Source organism: Stegodyphus dumicola, chromosome X1 (assembly GCF_044657685.1).
Source record: "Stegodyphus dumicola isolate Sdum_Otavi_A_Nest chromosome X1, ASM4465768v1".
Taxonomy (NCBI): Eukaryota; Metazoa; Arthropoda; class Arachnida; order Araneae; family Eresidae; genus Stegodyphus; species Stegodyphus dumicola.
The window spans coordinates 114,814,796-114,820,795 of NC_140780.1; the positions used below are offsets into that span (position 1 = coordinate 114,814,796).

A 6,000-nucleotide genomic window follows, 5' to 3' on the forward strand; every position below is an offset into this window, starting at 1 on the left:
CGCATTGAATTCTCTAATCAGCAGGCGGGTAGCCCTCGTGTGCATTTTAGGCTAGTGCGTTTATTTTGGTAGATATTCCCCGTGTACTTCACTGTAATCAAACTCGCTTTCTGTGCAATAGTTCCTAAAACTCATAATCGATAAATGGGAAAACCTGGAATGCGAAATTATATTAAATTGTCCATAAACCCATTCACTCGCTTACGTATAAAAAAGAGAGAAAAAAAGAGAAATAGATAAATAAATATCTATAAATGGATCTATGTCTCAAACCTAAAATTCAATAAATAAACTTGCAATTCAATAAAGAGATAAAGTAAGTCTTCATGTTTCGAAATATTAAGAAATGGAAATATATATTATAAAAAGCGTAGGCATGATTTCACGCAAATACACATAATGGCTTATACTACGTAAAGAATTGCTCTTCCCTAAAATAAACTTTGGTTTGAAAGGAAACGAAACATATAAAAACGAATTGCGATGCTTGAAGTTAATCTAATATTCCGCCGACTAACTGCTTTAAAAGTGATGGTCCCTTGAGACAATCCGATAAAACGTCGACTTTCTTGTTCTAAAAGTTATGACGTTTAACAAGTGGATTGTAATTCGAGTGGAAGTTCTTAAAACGAAAAATTTAATTTACTTCTTTCTTAGGAGGGCACTCAGAGACAAGTCATAGTTTCTAGTCCTTTCACCTTGTTCAAACAAAGCGTGGAAAAACTTGCTGTTATTGGCTTGCTTGACAGGTAGAAGTTTTATTAAATAGCAGGAAAAGCAAGGGAAAAGGAGAATTTGGGAGTAATCGAACGACAAATTTTGTTTCGGTTTTTATCTTTGGAAATCCCCAAACATTTCGTAACGTTTCTTCAAACAATGAACAAGCTTCACAAAAGGGTAAGCATTGTTACTTACTGTATATTAAGTCACTCGGTTTCGCTATTAGAAGGGTTGAGTACAAAGCACAAGGTTACTTATGTCGATAAGAACTAAGATAGGGATTAGGGGAACATATAAATTCTTTCCCAGTTTCAAAAATAGTTTTTTTATTATCACTACAGTTTATTATTCTAATTTCTTGGAATAAATTATATCATAATGCATATTTTGATTTTGTAATAATTTTAATATTGAGCTAAACACAAAATTCTGCTTTCACAATAATAAGGTATTTTATTTTTAGTAACAAAACGTACAAAAGCTCTTATTAATGTGGTCAAATATAAGGTTTATAAGTAATTAAAATGAGGTTGAAAATATCCCAGACGTAATAATAATGAAAAATATTTTCCATCAATATATTATCTCGTTCTTGATAGAAGAAGTAAGCATGGATAACAAAGAGAAATATAAGGTGCAAAATAACTGCATAATGTCATTCCTGAGGTAAGTAACTGTATTGAAAGCACGTACTATGTCATGTTTGAGCATATAAGAAATAATGTGTTCATAAATTTCATAAATGTGTGTTTCCTCCTTGGGCGTAAATATTGGATTATCTCATAAATAATGTGGTGTTTTATACGTCTTTTACTCTTCAAAATTAAGATTAAAATGTTTCTTTTTAATTCAAAGTACGTTTTTCATCTTCTACTAGTTCTTCAACAAATAAGACGGAATTTTGTTTCACCAGAGTTTGAAGGACATCCTCGCTTCGCTCTACAGATCGTCCAGAATGAGGCTATCTTCTAGGCTCTTGCTTCCGGCTCGGAATTTCGTAATCGCAGTTGATGTTAACTTATGCTTATTGTACGATCCTCATGTACTGCATTAATATTCCTATTAGTAATTTGTTAATTGACATCATAATGCAAAATATGCCCTTATATTCTCCTTTGTTATTTACATCATAACTTTGAAAAAAATATCTGATGTGTACAAGACATGACTTCCTTGCACGGAATATTAAATTATGTGCATTTTTCCTGCATTTCATTTAAACTTATTGACTTGAAATAAATATACTTCGTCGATACCGCATAAGCGCTTATTACCTAATGCGCGTGCGCTACTCATAAACATTCTCCTCTGTCCGAGACAGCCTGGCGACAAAATTTGATGCTAATACGAAACACTTATTTCCTCGAACTTCATTAGAAATATGTTTGTCATTTAATTAATTCAGTTTTCACTTCGCGGCACGGCAAAAATACATAAAAACTCAAAATATCTTCCTTTAAAATTGAAAGGTATAGAAAAACATAAGACACCAAATAGAGTTAAAACAATGTTAAAAAATTACAATTAAAATTAGAGTTCCTGCGCAATACAAGCAATTCGACCAGCAGGCATGCACAAATCTAAAAGTTTCCTTTTGGTCGTACTCAATAAAAAGACACTGAAGGTGTGGAAAGACTTTTTAATCTGATAAGTTTCAAGTGTAAACTAATATGGCTGTTATGGTTAGAAAAAATAGGCTTAGCTGCACTTAAACAATTTTTATATTGTTGAAAGTATCGCATGCAGATTAACTAAAGGCATAAAAACCTTAACCTAAGAATACGAACAACATAATTCAATCATTTTTAAAGCAAAAAGTGCACAATTTACAAACATATAAGAATTTAAAAAAAAAAAAAAAAAAGAACGAGCTTACGCAGCCGAGTAACAGAGTGGCTATATATATATATATATATACATACTTATATACTTTTTGTGTAGCCGATTACAACCAAAACGAGAAGTGCACAACTAAATGTTATAGCAGTCCTACACACAAAATTTCAACGTTCTGAGGCTACTCGTTTTTGAGTTATGCAAGATACATACAGCTGTACGTACGTACAGACGCCATGAAAATCTCTCTCCTGGATCCATTTAAAATCAGTTTTATAATTCGTTTGGGGAAAAAGAGCCCTTTATTCTGCCCTTATGGACAGATGTCGCGCAAAAACATCTATTAATTGCATGTGATAACGGTCAAAATGGATATTTTCGTTGAAATATGATACTCGGAATTTTTCGTGATTACAATACTTTCTTTACTTCGTACAAGGAAGTAGTAGCTGTTAAAATCGAACTCTACCAATCAATACTTGCACTACTACTCATAATAAAGTAAAGGGCCCACCAGCGGCCGAGCGGTAAAGTCGCTGAACACTGGTAGTTCAGTCCGTGGTTCGAATCCCGCGAACGGGCTGGCTGCATGGGCGTTTTCGTGGTTTTCCCCATGTGTAACGTGTATACGAGCCAGTTCCCCTTAGAAAGTCCTCCACGAAGGCATACCTCCTCTTAGGCAACTTGTATTGGTACTGTCTGGATTATACACATTCAAGGGAGGACTGCAAAAGGTAGACTTTTCTGAATTTAATTACCCTGAAGTATTCAAGTAGTTCAGTTCACAACGTGAATTATTTTATTCTAAATGCAGACTCTAATAACAAACAACAATCTAACGCAATTATCTAATCCTCAGCGTTGTTATAAATCTTTCTGTAATAGTAGGTACTGTTAAAATTCTGCTGACTTATTAATCTAATATTGGTTTTATCAAGAGTGCATTAATTTATCTTAATGATTCTTAATTAATGTGCAATAATTTATCTTATATAATTTTACTTTGCTTATTATAACAACTAATAATATTTTTATTATTTTCATTATTGTTAATATATACTATATATTAATGAATGCATAATATCAATTGGTTTTGAATTTATCGTGATTAACTGTCTACTAATTTGTTTAATCTTTTTTTTTTTTTTTTTTTACTACAATTTTATTGTTTACCTGTAGTAGTAATTTGCTTATTGTATGTTGCTTATTATATGTATTGTTTGTTGTTTGTTGCTATTTGTTATTCCAATTTTGTAATGTTATAGTGCGCTGCGGACGGTTTTTTTCCCCTCTTCGTTATTAGTATTCATCTTCCTGCCATTAGCGCTAGTTCTTGCAAGCATATGAAGTTTTCTCACCTAAAAAATACAGTAACTTCAGTGCTATATATGTTCTTACATTTGCTTTGTGTTCCTCCGATTTTCTTCATCGAACGAGTGAGCACTCTGTGCAAGGATTAGAACTTTAACAGGTTGAGAGATCCTCTGAGTTTTTTATTTTTAAGCTAATATTACTCTTTATCGAACGAGTGAGCACTCTGTGCTAGGATTAGAAATTTAACAGGTTGAGAGACTCACTTAGTATTTTATTCTTAAGTTAATATTACTATTTCATGTTAAATGGGGTCAAGAGAAACCTCCCCAACTAGATCAATTAGGACTACCAGCTCGAGGTGTGTGAGCCCAGTGAGATTAGACCATCCATCTTCCAGATTAGATAGGATTAACACTTTGACTCTGCACATCAAGTCACTTTTAGCAGAGTACAGAGGCCGTTCTAAACTAAAAATCGCAGACCACGAAGCGGTGTCCAATTATATCACAGAAATACTGGCTATAGCTTCTAATCAGGAAATCTTAATTGCACGACAGGAGGGACAAATACTTCAACTAGAACGACAACTTAATGCCAGTCTCTTCTCTCAAGCAAGAGAGCAGCACAGTTTTAAGGTCCCGGAGCTACAGGAAAACCATCCTACAGGACAACAAGACCGCCGGAGTTACGCAACTGTGGCCGGTAAGATTCAGAAAAAGAAGCCCCCTTCCATACAAGCAACAGCCATTCCCAAGCAAAAGCCTTCTGAGCACGTTTTACTTATCAAGGGGAAAGATTCAGAGCGCACGCCAGATAGTGTGAAAGCGCAAGTTCTAAACAACATCAAACCTCATAAGCTTGGCATCAACATACAGCAAGTGAGGGCCACGAGATCTAAAGAACTCTTGATTAGGTGCAAAGAAGCCACACACCTGCACAAACTTAAAAAAGTAATTGAAGAGTCTAGCGTGCTGACAGAGCACTTAGAACTAAGGATTCCCCGTCCGTTTAGGAGCTCTCTTATAGTATTTGGGGTACCCTGTGACATAACGGCAGACGAAATAAAAGCAGCATTTGAAGATCTTTTGCCAGAAACGCGGTCGCCAGTTATCTTTCCAAAAGGCCCGAGACCTAGGGACGAAACTACCTGTAATTGGATACTGGAAGTGACAGCAGATTTCAAAGACAGGCTTCTCGACCACTAGCGGGTTTATATTGGATTTACTTCGTGTCCGTTTAGAGAATACGTAAAAATAACCCGCTGCTACAACTGCCAAACCTTTGGCCACCTAAGTAAAAACTGCAGATTCCCACCAGCCTGTACTAAGTGCGGAAAAGGTCATTTAACACAAGAGTGTACGGCAGAAGAGGAAAATTGTGCGAATTGTGTTCACTCCAATACGCATAATAGCACAGACTTTGACGCAAGTCATCCGGCAAGTTCTTCAAAATGTCCTGTGTACCGACAGGAACTGCAACGAGGCAGCAAAACACAGCAACAACGGATGTAGGCAGTAACCAATTCCGCCAACAAGTCACAGGACTCAGGTTTCTCCAAGCAAACCTGCAGAGAGCTAGATCTGCAACACTTAACTTCATGGATATTATGACAAAGGAAAATGCCGATATCGCCCTCATACAAGAGCCGTACTTAGCACATAGTCATCTGCCAGGAATTCCACCCACAAGCAAGACGTTCCAGTCAACCTCTCAACAGGCTGTCATAATTTATAATGGTCCGCTATCTCCCCTCCTTACATCTCAGACGCAACACTCAGTTACCATTAAACTAGAGACAACTACGGGACACCTTCAAATTACTAATGTGTACTTTCCACCAAGTGAGGAATTAGATCCACTATTAATAGAAATCAGCACTGTCGTCAGAAAAGGGAACAACCAAATCTTATTAGCAGGTGATTTCAATGCTTCAAGTCCCTTATGGGGGGCGCGAGTGGAAAACGTAAGAGGCAAAATGGTTTTAGAATATGCAATGATAAACAGATTAAGCATCATAAACACGTCAGACTCACCGCCCACCTTTCGCACTATAAGGGCGGAAGGTTGGCCGGATTTAACCATGGTATCTTCCCAATTAGCAAATCAAATGTCGGAATGGCATGTTATGGA

The 6,000-nt window shown here is 36.0% G+C and overlaps 1 long non-coding RNA gene across 1 annotated transcript in view; it reads left to right on the forward strand.

The window, feature by feature from the left end:
- Positions 1–1,914, forward strand: part of LOC118196193 (uncharacterized) — a 361,083-nt gene extending 359,169 nt beyond the window's left edge. Inside the window, exon 3 of the long non-coding RNA XR_015038548.1 lies at positions 1,598–1,914. This is a non-coding gene — a long non-coding RNA (uncharacterized LOC118196193). The remainder of the gene's footprint in view (positions 1–1,597) is intronic.
- The last annotated feature ends 4,086 nt before the right edge of the window (positions 1,915–6,000 follow it).